This window comes from Bubalus kerabau, chromosome X (assembly GCF_029407905.1).
Source record: "Bubalus kerabau isolate K-KA32 ecotype Philippines breed swamp buffalo chromosome X, PCC_UOA_SB_1v2, whole genome shotgun sequence".
NCBI lineage: Eukaryota > Metazoa > Chordata > Mammalia > Artiodactyla > Bovidae > Bubalus > Bubalus kerabau.
In genome coordinates, this window is record NC_073647.1 from 154,497,090 (window position 1) to 154,514,425 (window position 17,336).

Below are 17,336 nucleotides of genomic sequence, written 5' to 3' on the forward strand. Positions count from 1 at the left end.
GCTGAAGTTGAACGGTTCTATGAAGACCTACAAGACCTTTTAGAACTAACACCCAAAAAAGATGTCCTTTTCATTATAGGGGACTGGAATGCAAAAGTAGGAAGTCAAGAAACACCTGGAGTAACAGGCAAATTTGGACTTGGAATACGGAATGAAGCAGGGCAAAGACTAATAGAGTTTTGCCAAGAAAATGTGCTGGTCATAACAAACACCCTCTTCCAACAACACAAGAGAAGACTCTATACATGGACATCACCAGATGGTCAACACCGAAATCAGATTGATTATATTCTTTGCAGCCAAAGATGGAGAAGCTCTATACAGTCAGCAAAAACAAGACCAGGAGCTGACTGTGGCTCAGATCATGAACTCCTTATTGCCAAATTCAGACTTAAATTGAAGAAAGTAGGGAAAACCACTAGACCATTCAGGTATGACCTAAATCAAATCTCTTATGATTATACAGTAGAAGTGAGAAATAGATTTAAGAGCCTAGATCTGATAAAGTGCCTGATGAACTATGGACTGAGGTTCGTGACATTGTACAGGAGACAGGGATCAAGACCATCCCCATGGAAAAGAAATGCAAAAAAGCAAAATGGCTGTCTGGGGAGGCCTTACAAATAGCTGTGAAAAGAAGAGAAGCAAAAAGCAAAGGAGAAAAGGAAAGATAGAAGCATCTGAATGCAGAGTTCCAAAGAATAGCAAGAAGAGATAAGAAAGCCTTCTTCAGTGATCAATGCAAAGAAATAGAGGAAAACAACAGAATGGGAAAGACTAGGGATCTCTTCAAGAAAATCAGAGATACCAAGGGAACATTTCATGCAAAGATGGGCTCGATAAAGGACAGAAATGGTATGGACCTAACAGAAACAGAAGATATTAAGAAGAGATGGCAAGAATACACAGAAGAACTGTACAAAAAAGATCTTCACGACCCAGATAATCACAATGGTGTGATCACTGACCTAGAGCCAGACATCCTGGAATGTGAAGTCAAGTGGGCCTTAGAAAGCATCACTACGAACAAAGCTAGTGGAGGTGATGGAATTCCAGTTGAGCTATTTCAAATCCTGAAAGATGATGCTGTGAAAGTGCTGCACTCAATATGCCAGCAAATTTGGAAAACTCAGCAGTGGCCACAGGACTGGAAAAGGTCAGTTTTCATTCCAATCCCAAAGAAAGGCAATGCCAGAGAATGCTCAAGCTACCGCACAATTCTACCCCTAGCATGTTCTTTTATTCAAAGTTTTAGTATATAATACATTTTAGTTTACAGCTGAAGACCTCCTCTGAAGTTCACTGGACTCGGTAATTGCTGGCCAGTGTCCATTCTTCCTCTTCCAGAGTGAGCTCCACTTCCTTCTCCAGACTTCTTACAGTTTGGTAGGACTGTCCATCAGGATACCCTGCTCTCCAGCAGCCAAGCCAAAGTACCCTGGGGGTACTTAACCCCCAGGGGCCAATCAACCACCCCCTTTCTGGAATGTGGATTCCCTAGACTATTGCTGGTGAAGCACCCCAAAATGCTGGCCACTGGTTCCTGCTTCTGAGATGTCTAGAATAGCTCTTTTATTCTGTCATCTCCTCAGGCCCTACCATATATTCCCTTTTTGCTGAAGTTAGCCTGAGTCCATCTGTTGCTTACAACCAAAGAATGTCTGATGTTCACCTAACCCCTTCCCCCTCCAAGGCCTGAATTTAACTATTTAATTCAGTGTTCTACTGAATAAGGATTATGACCCTTGCAGTTGGAAAGGAAAGAGATAAGGTATTGAAAACTTTGCAAATGTGTATTTGCAATTCTGTGAAAGCTACAGGAAAACAGAAAGGCATACAAAGTGTTTCCAACAGAGCAGATTCAATACAGAGAACTGGATGCACAGCTGGAAGAAAAGATAACAAGGCAACTTGAATTTTTGTCACTGCTTCTTGTACCCCTAGGGCTGATATTAGTAACTGCAAGCAGCAGTTCCCACGCCTAGGGCTTGGAGAATGAAAGGAAAGAAGTGGGATTACCAGGACCTCAGAGCTTGGAAGAGAGGCCCTGCATAGGCTGGTGCATGGACCTTTGGTGGGTGCACTCCAGCAGCCCCTGCTCAGACCCCTAAGAAGGTGTGGCTGGTGGGCACTGGTACCTCTGTGGGGCCATGGTATGGTGATGCTGGGAAGGCTGAAAGAAGCTGGATGCTGGAGCCCTGCATGAGGTTGGGGGAGAGGGGGCTGTTGATGGAAGCTGGCAACCATAGGTCCATTGTCCCTCCTTCTAGTCCTCCATCAGAACTTCCACTGACAGAACCTAATGGGAAGGGAACTGGCTTGGGAGTTTGGAAAAGCTGTTTGCAGAGCCCCAGCCCTGGTATCACAGCAGAGTTAAAAGGGTCAGCTTAGAGCTCAGGCAGGTAAATAACTACAACAAAAACATACTTTGCCTTTAAAAGGATCAGTGGTGATTTTTGAAAATAGAATAGCCTGGTATTTGGCAATTTTCAGTGTATCTGTGGCTGAATGTAAATTACATCATTATTGTACTTTATGCCTAAAGACCCAAGGGCACAAATTTCAAACCTGTAACATGTTCTCTGACCCTTAGTGATGGCATTTAAATGTATCAGTTGGAAAATGTGTCTCCTAATACATATTTATGAGGTGCAGAAGTTACAGCAAGATTGCTTCATTTAATTCTTGCAAAGAAAAAACCAGCACTAATGTAAAGCTGTCATAGTCTTCAAGAGGTCTATAATTGTAAGGTCATTTACAGATTTCTATTGAGACCTGCTTTTCTAAGTATGTTAGAAGAAAAGTCAGAGAAATTCATAATACCACTTAGAAAATACTTCATAATCTCACTTAAGGGAAATTACACATGCTTAAAATGTATAAAGCAATTAACCCAACAGATTTTACTTGGAAAGTTTGGAAAATTACCAATAGTCTAAGATTAATGAATAAGAGAAATTATTATACTGCTAGCAAAACAAAATGTTAGATGAAAAATGCATCTGTGAATGTTCATAGCAGCTTTATTTGTAAGAGCCAAGAACTGAAATCAGCCCAGATGTCCTTCTGCTGGTGAATAGTTAAACAAGCCGTTCTACAATCCATACCACAGAATCCTACTCAGCGATAAAAAGAAAGGGACAATTGATACACACAACTTGAGTGAATCTATACAGAATTATGTTGAGCAAAACAAGCCAATCCCAAAAGGTTACATGCCTTATCATTCCACTCATACAGCATTTTTGAAATGACAAAACCTTAGAAATCCAGGAGAGATTAGTAGTGGCCAGACTTTAGGGATTAGGGGTAAGGTTTAAGGAATGTGAGTGTGGTTATAAAACAGCAACATGAGGGAGGAATCCTTGTGCTTATGGCATTGGAATTGTTCGGTATCTTGACAGTGGTGATGGATACATGAATCTACACAGGAATAAAATTATGTAGCACTTAATACACAAAGACACTCAAACACAAAAATAAATACAGGTAAAACTGGGGTTACGAAGAAAGTTAGTGGAGGTGATGGAATTCCAGCTGAGCTATTTCAAATCCTAAAAGATGATGCTTTTAAAGTGTTGCACTCAGTATGCCAGCATATCTGGAAAACTCAGCAGTGGCCACAGGAATGGAAAAGGTCAGTTTTTATTCCAATCCCAAAGAAAGGCTATGCCAAAGAATGTTCAAACTACCGCATAATTGCAGTCATTTCACACACTAGCAAAGTAATGCTCAAAATCCTTCAAGCTAGGCTTCAACAGTATGTGAACCGAGAACTTGAAGATGTACAAGGTGGATTTAGAAAAGGTAGAGGAACCAGAGACCAAATTGTCAACATCCGTTGGGTCATAGAGAAAGAAGAATTTCAGAAAAACATCTGCTTCATTGACTATGCTAAAGCCTTTGATTGTGTGGATCACAACAAACTGGAAAATTCTTCAAGAAATGGGAGTACCAGACCACCTTACCTGTCTCCTGAGAAACCTGTATGCAAGTCAAGAAGCAACAGTTAGAACTGGACATGGAACAACGGACTGGTTCAAAGTTTGGAAAGGAGTGTGTCAAGGTTGTATATTGTCACCCTGCTTATTTAACTTATATGCAGAGCACATCATGCGAAATACCAGGCTGGATAAAGAATTGATGCTTTTGAACTGTGGTGCTGGAGAAGACTTTTGAGAGTCCCTTGGACAGCAAGGAGATCCAACTAGTTAATCCTAAAGAAAATCAACCTTGAATATTCACTGGAAGGACTGATGCTGATGCTGAAGCTCCAGTACTTTGGCCACTTGATGAGAAGAGCTGACTTATTGGAAAAGACCCTGATGCTGAGAAAGATTGAAGGTAAAAGGGGAAGGGGGCAGCAGAGGATGAGATGATTGGATGGCATCACTGACTCAGTGGACATGAATTTGAGCAAACTCTGGGAGTTGGTCCAGGACAAAGGAGCCTGACGTGCTGCAGTGCCTGGGGTCACAAAGGGTCAGAGACGACTTAGTGACCGAACAACATCTATAATTTTGCAAGCTGTTAAGCTTTGGAGGAAACTGGGCACAGTGTATGAAGGCTGTATCTATGATATTTCTTATACTGTGTGTGAATCCACAATTACCTCAACATTTTTACTTACAAATGAAAGTTAAAAATGGTGTGCAGGCCCCATTACCAGGCCGTGGTTACTGTGAGACCACTAAGGGTCACTCAGCCCTGCCCCCCAAGTGAGCAACTGTCATGAGCAACCAGCAGTGGTCCTGCTCAGCCATTGGTGAGCACCGCACTGGGCCCCTCCCTAAGTGAGCAGCTGTCACCCAATGACCGTTGGTGGGCCAACGGCTGGGGAGTGGCGTTCTGCAGGTGGAGACTGAGGCAAGAGGCAGATCCCAGCCCTCTGAGGGGGCAGTTACCTCACCTGTCCACCAGCCGGCGGGTGAACTGGGGGGACCGGCGGCCCAGGGGACAGGCTGGGGGCTGTGTCCTGGAGGGCTCCAGAGCCCTGGCCAAGGCCGCCCACTGGCCGGGCCCAGCCCTTGAGGTGGCAGTGACCTTCTCCTGTCTCTGTGACCTAATGGCAGCGGCATGAGTTACAGACTGCATGAGTCACAGACTGTGGGTCCTGACTGCCCCCCAATTTTGGCTACCTGAGGAGCCTGAGGGCTGGCTGGGCCCTGGGCGCCTGGCTCCCTCAGCGAGGATGGCTAAGCGAGATCTGGGGACCCGGCCCTGAGGGTGCCGCCAGCTGAGATCTGTCTCCTCAACCAGGCCTGGCACTGGTTGGAAGGACCCAGCCTGGGTGCTGGTTGAACGCTTTAGGGCAGGATGACCAGCCGGCACAGGGACCCGCTCCTGTCAACCAGGACCTGGAGCTCTGAGGGTGAATGTTGAGTCTTGGAACCTTGCCCCTTCTTGTCAGAACAGAGAATAATACTTGTTTGGTGGAGGTTTGCAGGAACTTTGTCACCTGACCTCAAGAACAGGTCTTGACACCAAGACGTTTGCCCCTCCCTCCCCTATCCTAGAAAAGGACTCTGCTGAAAGCTTTTGGGGAGTGTTTTTGAATTTATTTATTTATTTATTTTTGGCTGTGCTGGGTCTTCATTGCTGTGCAGACTTTTCTCTAGTTGGCGTGAGCAGCGGCTACTCTCTAGTTGTGTTTGGGCTTGTCGTTGCGGTGCTTCTCTTGTTGTGGCTCGAGGGTTCTAGGTGCATGGGCTCAGTAGTTGTGGCGCATGGGCTTGGTTGCTCCACGGCATGTGGAATCTTCCCAGACCAGGGATATATTAAACCCGTGTCCCCTGCATTTACAGGTGAATTTTTACCACTGGGCCACCAGGGAAGTCCAAGTTTTGGGGTTTTTAAAGCATGAGCTGCCCATATCCTTGCATGGCTGTGCAATAAACCTTTTTCTGTTCTAAACTCAAAAAAAAAAAAATGGTATGCAGAAACAATAAAGAAAACCTTAGGGATACTTTCAGTCTTATTCATCTACTAGTTGAAGTAAAGATAATAATTCCTGGCATGTGTGGGTTTTTTCAAATTTTAAGTTACAATTTCAAGCATACACAAAAGAGAATAGTGTAATGAAGATCCTGTAGATACCACCTACCTTCAATAATGATCAGCTCATGGTCAAATGTGTTTCATCTAAACCCCCACCCAGTCCTGACGTCCCTCATTTATTTTGATGCACGTATCACATCTCATATGATTTCACCTGTAAATATTTCTATATGCATCTCTAAAATACAGTGGCTCCTTACTATTTTTTCACATTGAGGTTAACATTGGTTTAGAACGTATGTTTCAGGTGTAGAGCATTATATTTTCACTTCTCTACACCCTACAGTGTGCTTACCACCAAACATTTAGTTTCTATTGATCACCATACAGTTTGACCCCCTTTACTCATTTTTCCCTTCCTCTCTTTCCCTCTGGTAACCAATACACTGTTCTTTGTGTGTTTGTTTTGGTTTGGTTTGTCCATTTATTTGTGTGTGTGTGTGTGTTTTATTCCACATATGTGTGAAATCATGTGGTATTTTTCTTTCTCAGTCTGACTAATTTCACTCAGCATTATACCTTCAAGGTCCATCCATGTTGTTGCAGATGGCAAGATTTCATCTTTTTGTGACTGATTAGTATTCCTGTGTGTGTGTGTATGTGTATGGATCATATCTTCTTTATCCATTCATCCACTGATGGGCACTTAACTATTGTAAATAATACTGAGATGAGCATAGGGGTGCATGTATCTTTTTGAATTAGTGTTTTTGTATTATTTGCATAAATAGTCAGAAGTGGAATAGCCGGGGGAGTTCCCTAACAGCCTAGTGGCCAGGATTCCAGGATTTCACTGCTAGACCCTGATTCAATCCCTAGTTGGGAAACTGAGATCCTACAAGCCGTGTAGTGTGGCAAAAAAAAAAAAAAAATTGGAATATCTGGATCATACTGTAGTTCTATTCTTAATTTTGGGAGTAATCACACTGTTTTCCATAGTGGCGGCACCAATTTACATTCTCATCAGCAGTGTATGAAGATTCTAAGGGCTTCTTTTTCAAAAAATTCAAAATAACTGCAATACATTCTTACATGCAAAAAAACTTGTAAAATTCTTTGATATCAGTGTCCAGATAGCATTTACATTTCCTGACTTGTCTCATAATGAGGAACGTGCTTTAGCTTTATTCAGATACAGTGTATGTACCATAAACTGCACCCACTTAAAGTATACAATTCATCGTTTTGACAGATGTAAACACCCATGAAAGCACTGCCACAATAAAAAACCAGAACATTTTAATTGTCCCCAAAAGTTTCGCTGTGTTCCTTCCTCTATCTCTGGCCAGAGAAAAAGCACTGATCTGCTTTCTGTCACTATAGATGAGTTGACAGAGAATGTGGTTTTGAAAAAAGAACCAACAAACCTAAATGGTACACGATTTTATAAAAATTAGAAAGAAATCTAGAGAATGAAGAAAAATATGTGTATTTTCTTGTCTGATATATTTTGATGGTGAGTCCCTGAGACAGGAAGCAAGTTAAATTTAGAGTACTGTAATAATAATAGCCCCTGTAATAATAACATTTATTGAGCAGTTAGTATGTGCCAGTTATTTTACATATATTATCTAATTTGTCTCATGATAACCCTATGATTATTATCAATCTATTATTATCAAACCCATTATATACTTTAGAAGACTGAGGCTCAGAGAAGTAACTTGCCCCGATCTCACAGCTTGTAATTGAAGGAGCTTAGATTATATTATGGAGAAGGCAATGGCACCCCACTCCAGTACTCTTGCCTGGAGAATCTCAGGGACAAGGGAGCCTGGTGGGCTTCCATCTATGGGGTCACACAGAGTCGGACACGACTGAAGCAACTTAGCAGCAGCAGCAGCAGATTATGTTAATAAACACTAGATCCAAAAAAAATAAACAAACACTAGATCCTTGACTCCATTGCTGTTCCCTTAAATGCAGATGTAGTTGGTTTATAGCAGAAAAAGCTGACACAAAAAGAGCACCTGGATGTGTTATTGAAAATGTCTTACCCTTTCTTCAATAGAGAAGCAAGGGCAATTCAGTGGACAAAGGATAGTCTGTTCAACAAATGCTGTGAGAAGAACAGGATAGTCACGTGCAAAAGATCGAATTGAGATGCAGATCATACATCTTTTGTGAATATTAACTCAAAGTGGATAATAGACCTAAATGCGAAACTAAAATCCCTAGAAGATTTTTAAAATAGGCAAAGGACCCGAATAGACATTTTCCCAGAAAACAAATGGCCAACAGATAGATGAAAAGGAGCTCAACATCTGTAATCATTGGGGAAATGCAAATCAAAACTGTTCTGAGATATCACTTCACACCTGTCAGAATGTCTATCATCAAAAAGATGAGATAACAAATGCTGGTGAGGGTGTGGAGAAGGAATCCTTGTCGACTGGTGGTGGGAATGTAAACTGGTATAGCCACTATGGAAAACAGTATGGAGATACCTAAAAAGTAAAAAGAGAACTTCCATGTGATTCAGTAATCCCACTTCTAGGTTTATATTCCAAAAGAAACCAAATCTTTTTTTTTTTTTGGCTGCACTCCACAGCTTGTGGGATCCTAGTTCCCTGACCAGGGATTGAACCCTGGCCCTCAGCAGTGAAAGCACATACTGCCTACCACTGGACCACTAGGGAAGTCCCTAGATCATTAAGTTGAAGAGATATTTGCACCCCCATGTTCACTGCAGCACTACTCACAGTAACCAACGTATAGAAACAACCTAAGAGTTAGTCAATGACTGAAGGGTTAAAGAAGATGTGGTATGTATGTACAATGGAATATCATTCAGCCTTTAAAAAGAAGGAAATCCTGGGAATTCCCTAGCGGTCCAGAGGTTAGGACTCCACACTTCCACTTCAGGGGCCATGGGAACTAAGTTCCCTGATTGGATCATCCTGCAGGGTGGCCAGAAAGAGAGAAGGAAATCCTGTCATTTATAATGTGGAGGGCATCATTCTAACTGGACTAAGCCAGAGAGAGAAAGACAAATGCTACACGGTATCACTTTATGGGTAATAAAAAAGGAAAAAAAAAAAAAAACCCAAAAAAACGCTCATAGAAACAGAGAAGCAAAGTAATTGCCGGTGGATGGATGGTGGGAGAGAAAGGGAGAACCTGGTAAAAGGGTGCAAATTTTCAGTTGTAGGATGAATAAGGTCTGACTGAGGATCTAAGGTATAATATAGTCGATACTACTGTGCTATACAATTTAAATTTGCTAAGAGAGTAGAATTTTTATTGAAATATAGTTGATTTACAATGTGTTAGTTTCAAATGTACAGCAGAGTGATTCAGGTATACATATATATATTCTTTTTCAGATTCTTTTCCATTATGTTATTACAAGATACTAAGTATAGTTCCCTGTGCTATATGGTAGATCCTTGTTGGTTATCTATTATCAGCAACCATCTTAATGTATATCACAGTACTGTTTAAACTGTAAACATATAAAAGCATTGTGGATGATTCTTACTGAATCATTTAATTTCTAAGAAGTCAGAGGAATTTGAACTGATGGAGCTCTGACTTTAAATTTACATGAATCATTATCCAGTATGGAATTCAGTGTTCCTTTTCTGGGAAGTAATTGTTAACATTAAGTATTCTTGCTTACATTATATTTATTGTTATTTTTGGTCAAGAAAAAATAGGCTTGCATCACCTACCACTTCACTCCCATTATAAAAAGGAATGTTTTATATATATATATTATATATATATAATATATATATAATATATAAAGGGATGATATAATATATAAAGGAATGTTTTATATGTATGTATGTATGTGTGTGTGTGTGTGTGTATATATTGCTTAAAGCAGTGGCTTTAAATTTTTTCTTGGCTGCAATCCACAGCAACATCTACATTTTACATTATCTATTATCTTTCAATCTATCACCTATCTTTCTATGATACTGAAACAAAATTCTTACAAAGTAGTACCTCTCATCACTGTGTGTAATATACTCTGATGATCTGATCTATTTTGTTCTCTTTCATTTTTTAAAAATGTTAATCATGATCCTTTAAGTTGGTTTCACATATGGGCCAAGACCTGTATTTTAAAAACTGTGGCTTGGAAAGCTCCAGATGAAATTTGTAGTGAATAGACCAGAGTATCCCATGTGATGATAAAAATGCCTTAAAAGAAGGCTTTTGTCACTTCACTTCTGAATACATATAACAATTTAAAACTGACATACCACAGACTATATTTCTGGAGAGTGAGATTGAGCAAGGCTTTTAATTTTACTTTTTCAAATTGTTTGAAAGACTAATTTTTAAAATTTGTTTTTTAATTGAAGGATAATTGATTTACAGAATTTTGTTGTTTTCTGTCAAACCTCAACATGAATAAGACATAGGTCTACATATGTCCCCTCCCTCTTGAACCTCCCTTCCATCTCCATCTCCATCCCACCCCTCTAGGTTGATATAGAGCCCCTGTTTGAGTTCCCTGAGTCATACAGCAAATTCCCATTGGCTATTTTACATACGGTAATGTAAGTTTCCATGTTACTCTCTCCACACATCTCACCCTCTCCACCCCCCACACCATGTCCATAACTCTATTCTCTATGTCTGTTTCTCCTTTTCTGCCCTGCAAATAAATTCATTGGTACCATCTTTCTAGATTCCATATATATGCATCAGTATACACTATTTATCTTTCTCTTTCTGACTTACTTCACTCTGTATAATAGGTTCTAGGTTCATCCACCTCATTAGCACTGACACAAATGTGTTCCTTTTTATGGCTGAGTAATATTCCATTGTATATGTGTACCACAGCTTCTTTATCCATTCATCTGTCAATGGACATCTAGGTTGCTTCCATGTTCTAGCTATTGTAAGGTAGTGCTGCAATGAACATTAGGGTACATGTGTCTTTTTAAATTTTGGTTTCCTCAGAATATATGCCTAGGAGTGGGATTGCTGGGCCATATGGTGATTTTATTCCTAGTTTGTTTTTTTTTAAAGAAATCTCCATACCATCTTCCATAGCAGCTGTATCAATTTACATTCCAACCAACAGTGCAAGAGTGTTCCCTTTTCTCCACACCCTGTCCAGCATTTATTGTTTGTAGACTTTTTGATGATGGCCATTCTGACCAGTGTGAGGTGATATTTCATTGTAGTTTTGATTTGCATTTCTCTAATAATGAGTGATGTTGAGCATCTTTTCATGTTTTTGTTAGCCATCTGTATGTCTTCTTTGGAAAAATGTCTGATTAGGTCTTTTCCCCACTTTTTGATTGGGATGTTTGTTTTTCTTGTGTCGACTTGTATGAGCTGCTTGTATATTTTGAAAATTAATCCTTTGTCAGTTGTTTCATTTTCTATTATTTTTTCCCATTCTGAGGGTTGCCTTTGAAAGACTAATTTTAACATGTATAACTTTCATAGTAAAAAAGAAATCTAGCATGATGTTAGCTACTTATCCTAAGGAGCCAATGTCATGTCATACTTCTAAAACTAATGTTTTATAAAACATAGTGGAGGGACTTCTCTGGTGGTCCAGTGGTTTAGACTCCACACTCCCAATGCGGGTGGCATGGGTTCAGTCCCTGGTCGAGGAACTAAGATCTTCCATGCAGCATGAGTGTGCATGCTGAGTTGCTTTGTTGTGTCTGACTCTTTGCAGCCCCATGGACTGTAGCCCCCCAGGCTTCTTTGTCCATGGAATTTTCCAATCAAGAATACTGGAGTGGGTTGCCATGCCCTCCACCAGGGGATTTTCTGCAACCAGGGACCGAGCCCATGTCTCTTACCTCTCCTGCATTGGCAGGTGGGTTCTTTACACACACAGCATGGCATAGCAATAAATAAATAATATAACATGTATATGTATGCTCAGTCATGTCTGGCTCTTTACACCCCCATGGACTGTAGCCCGCCTTACTCCTCTGTCCATGGAATTCTCCAGGCAAGAATGCTGGAGTGGATTGCCATTTCCTACTCCAAGGAATCTTTCCGACTCAGGGATCGAACCCAAGTCTCTGTGTTTCCTGCATTGGCAGGTAGATTCTTTACCACTAGCACCACCTGGGAAGCCCAAAGTAACATAAAATAAAAGTACTACTTAAAAGAAAAAAATAGTGGAAAATCAGACACAACAGGAATGTGCAATTACAGAGTCTTAGCTCCGTAACTTGTAGATGATCTATGCAGTGTACTACACAGCCATTAACAATGATGATTTAAGTTCTAGCTCAGTGGCTCTCAATCAGGGGTGATTTTGCCTCTCAGGGGACATTTGGCAATGCCAGAGACATTTTAGGTTGTCACACTGGGGGAGGGGAGTGCTCTTTGTGTCTAGTGGGTAGAGGCCAGGGATGCTGCTAAACATCCCATGGTGCACAGTACAGCCTCCACAGCAAAGAATGATCCCCAAATAGCAATAGTGCTAAAGGGTAAGAAATCCTAGTTTTAGCTAACTGTCTATATCTTCATGGAAGCTTTACCTCCTTCCTCATATCTGTGAATAATCTTTTTCTTTTTGGTAGCATTTAATCTAGCTCTTTCTCATACTTGGAATACAGTTATTTATTATTGTTGTTGTTTAGTCACTAAGGTGTGTCCAACTCTTTTGCGACCGCATGGACTAGCTCGCCAGGCTCCCCTGTCCATGGGATTTCCCAGGAGTGGGTTGCCATTTCCTTCTGCAGGGGATCTTCCTGACCCGGGATCGAACCCACGTCCCCTGCATTGGCAGGTGGATTCTTTACCACTGAGCTACCAGGGAAGCCCAGTTATTTTTGTTCATGTCTTATTTCCCTTCCTAGGTAGAAAGCTCCTTTTTCAGATATGATATGTGCCTGATTCATCTTGGTATAACCATCAACCAGACACCAGACCACCTTGTGTCTTGTGTTTGTTTAATAAGTGTTTATTAAGTTATTACATAAGAATAAAAAATCATGGCCCTTGAAGTATTGAAATGGAAAGATGTCCACAGTATACTTAATTGGGGTAAAAAGCAGGTTACAAAACAGTGTGAGTGATCTATAGATTCAGTGCAATCCTTATCACAATCCTAACTAACTTTTCAGAAATTGATAAGCTGGCCCTCAAGTGCATATGGAAGATCAGGGGGCCTAGAAAAGCCAAAATAGTTTTGAACAAACTTGAAGGACTCATACTGTAGAACTCTCAGAAGAAAAGATAAGAGTTAATCTTTGAGAGGGCTCTCCTGTTGGCTCAGTGGTAAAGAATCCACCTGCCAATGCAGGAGACATGGGTTTGATCTCTGAATTGGGAAGATCCCCTGGAGAAGGGCATGGCGACCCACTCCAATATTCTTGCCTTGGAAATCCCATGAGCAGGGGAGACTGGTGGGCTACAGTCCATGAGGTTGCAAAAGATTCAGACTGGACTTAGTGACTAAACAACAACAATCTTGAGACCATGAGTTAGGCAATGATTTCTGAGATATAACACCAAAAGAACAAATGACTCCCACCCAAGAAAAGATAAACCGGATTTCATCAAAATTTAAAACCTCTATGCTGCTAATCAAATTACCAACATCCGCTGGATCATCAAAAAAGCAAGAGAGTTTCAGAAAAACATCTATTTCTGCTTTATTGACTATGCCAAAGCCTTTGACTGTGTGGATCACAATAAACTGTGGAAAATTCTGAAGGAGATGGGAATACCAGACCATCTGACCTGCCTCTTGAGAAACCTGTATGCAGATCAGGAAGCAACAGTTTAGAACTGGACATGGAGCAACAGACTGGTTCCAAATAGGAAAAGGAGTACATCAAGGCTATATATTGTCACCCTGTTTGTTTAACTTATATGCAGAGTACATCATGAGACATGCTGGGCTGGAGGAAGCACAAGCTGGAATCAAGATTGCTGGGAGAAATATCAATAACCTCAGATATGCAGATGACACCACCCTTATGGCAGATAGTGAAGAACTAAAGAGCCTCTTGATGAAAGTGAAAGTGGAGAGTGAAAAAGTTGACTTAAAGCTCAACATTCAGAAAACTAAGATCATGGCATCTGGTCCCATCACTTCATGGGAAATAGATGGGGAAACAGTGGAAACAGTGTCAGACTTTATTTTTTGGGGGGCTCCAAAATCACTGCAGGTGGTGAGTGCAGCTTTGCAGCCATGAAATTAAAAGACACTTACTCCTTGGAAGGAAAGTTATCACCAACCTAGACAGCATATTAAAAAGCAGAGACATTACTTTGTCAACAAAGGTCCATCCAGTCAAGGCTATGGTTTTTCCAGTGGTCATGTATGGATGTGAGAGTTGATTATAAAGAAAGCTGAGCATCAAATAATTGATGCTTTTGAACTGTGGTGCTGGAGAAGACTCTTGAGAGTCCCTTGAACTGCAAGGAGATCCAACCAGTCCATCCTAAAAGAAATCAGTCCTGGGTGTTTATTGGAAGGACTGATGTTGAAGCTGAAACTCCAATACTTTGGCCACCTGACGCAAAGAGCTAACTCATTTGAAAAGACCCTGATGCTGGGAAAGATTGAAGGCAGGGGGAGAAGGGGACGACAGAGGATGAGATGGCTGGATGGCATCACCGACTCAATGGACATGGGTTTGGGTAGACTCTGGGAGTTGGTGATGGACAGGGAGGCCTGGCGTGCTGCGGTTCATGGGATTGCAAAGAGTCAGACATGACTGAGCAACTGAACCAAACTGAACTGATGGTGCTAATGATACATCAAGAAAGTAAAAAGACAACCCACAGAACGGGAGAAAATTTTTGGAACCCATGTATCTGGTAAGAGAATGTATCCAAAATGCATAAAGGACTCTTACAACTCAATAATAAAAGATAGCCCAATTTTAAAATGGGCAAAGAATGTGAATAGATATTTTTTCCAATGAAGATGTACAAATAGCCAAGATAGGGGAGGGGAGAGAAAGAGAATTTTTCTTCTACCCTTCTAAGTTCTCAGCTGGGGCCCCTATAACAAAAGATGGATTAACAAGAAAAAAGCTTACAAATTTATTTACTACAAGTTTTATGTGACACAGGAGCTGTGATAGGGAAATGAAGACCTGAAGAAGTGGTTAAACATGAATGTGTTTATGCTAAGTTTTACGAAGAGCAGAGAGTTGTGGGAAAACGTAATAAGATAAACAGGATATGAGCTAAGAATAATAAACTGGGCTAGTGCATGTCCTAAACTCTGTCACCAATAAGCACTCATAGATATGTACCCAAGAGAAATGTAAACACAGATGTACACAAAAGTTGTACATGACTGTTCATCACAGCATTATTCATAGTAGTCACAAAGTAGAAACAACCCAAATGTCCCATCAACTGATGAATGGCTATGTAAAATGTGATATATCTATTAAAATGGAATATTATTTGGCAGTAAAAAGAAATGAAGTACAGATATATCCTACACCATTGATAGACATTGAAAATATAGTAAGTGAAAGAAACCAGGCATAAAATGCCATATGTTGTATGAGTCTTTTTAAATGAAATGTATGAATAGAGACACAAGGTAGGTTAGTGATTGCCTAGGGCTGGGAGGTTTGGGAGGAAATGGGGAGTGACTGCTAATGAATTCAGGTTTCTTTTAGGGAGAATGAAAATGTTTTAAAATTAGATTGTGGCAATAGTTGCACACACATAAATACACTAAAACCTAGTCATTTGTATGCTTCAAATGGGCGATTGTACAGTGTGAATTATATCTTAATAAAGATATATATATATATTTAAAATAAAAGCAACACTATATGTATTTGCTCCCATGAATGTAGTTTACTAAGATAAATGTGGAATGTTAGTGGGTCAGCTTGTACCTACTTTTCAAAAGCATTCATTGTGAAAGCCCTGATTGATGAGTTGCAGCTGCACTAGGAGGGATGTGATTTGGCACTTAATCTCAGAGACAAAGCACCCAGCATACTGTACACGTAGGTGTTAAACTGAAAGGGTGGCTGCCCGGAGTTGTACTCAGCACTCGGTTCAATCCAATGGTTGCAACTGAGCATGCTCCATGTGGTGGAGGGACCCAGAAACTATGCCTGATCCCCTGGAGGCAGCTGCTTTTTGGCCACGTACATTGCTTATTTCATGTCGTTTTAAAGCTGTGTAAACTAGTGTGGGAAGCAGCATTACCACAATGTGTAGTGTAGTGGCCACAGGACTGGAAAAGGTCAGTTTTCATTCCAATCCCAAAGAAAGGCAATGCCAAAGAATGCTCAAACTACCGCACAATTGCACTCATCTCACACACTAGTAAAGTAATGCTCAAAATTCTCCAAGCCAGGCTTCAGCAATATGTGAACCGTGAACTTCCTGATGTTCAAGCTGGTTTTAGAAAAGGCAGAGGAAGCAGAGATCAAATTGCCAACATCCACTGGATCATGGAAAAAAGCAAGAGAGTTCCAGAAAAACATCTATTTCTGCTTTATTGACTATGCCAAAGCCTTTGACTGTGTGGATCACAATAAACTATGGAAAATTCTGAAGGAGATGGGAATACCAGACCACCTGACCTGCCTCTTGAGAAATCTGTATGCAGGTCAGGAAGCAACAGTTAGAACTGGACATGGAACAACAGACTGGTTCCAAATAGGAAAAGGAGTACATCAAGGCTGTATATTGTCACCCTGCTTATTTAACTTATATGCAGAGTACATCATGAGAAACACTGGGCTGGAAGAAACACAAGCTGGAATCAAGATTGCCGGGAGAAATATCAATAACCTCAGATACGCAGATGACACCACCCTTATGGCAGAAAGTGAAGAGGAACTCAAAAGCCTCTTGATGAAAGTGAAAGTGGAGAGTGAAAAAGTTGGCTTAAAGCTCAACATTCAGAAAATGAAGATCATGGCATCTGGTCCCATCACTTCATGGGAAATAGATGGGGAAACAGTGGAAACAGTGTCAGACTTTATTTTTGGGGGCTCCAAAATCACTGCAGATGGTGACTGCAGCCATGAAATTAACAGACGCTTACTCCTTGGAAGGAAAGGTATGACCAACCTAGATAGCATATTAAAAAGCAGAGACATTACTTTGCCAACAAAGGTCCGTCTAGTCAAGGCTATGGTTTTTCCTGTGGTCATGTATGGATGTGAGAGTTGGACTGTGAAGAAGGCTGAGCGCCGAAGAATTGATGCTTTTGAACTGTGGTGTTGGAGAAGACTCTTGAGAGTCCCTTGGACTGCAAGGAGATCCAACCAGTCCATTCTGAAGGAGACCAGTCCTGGGATTTCTTTGGAAGGAATGATGCTAAAGCTGAAACTCCAGTACTT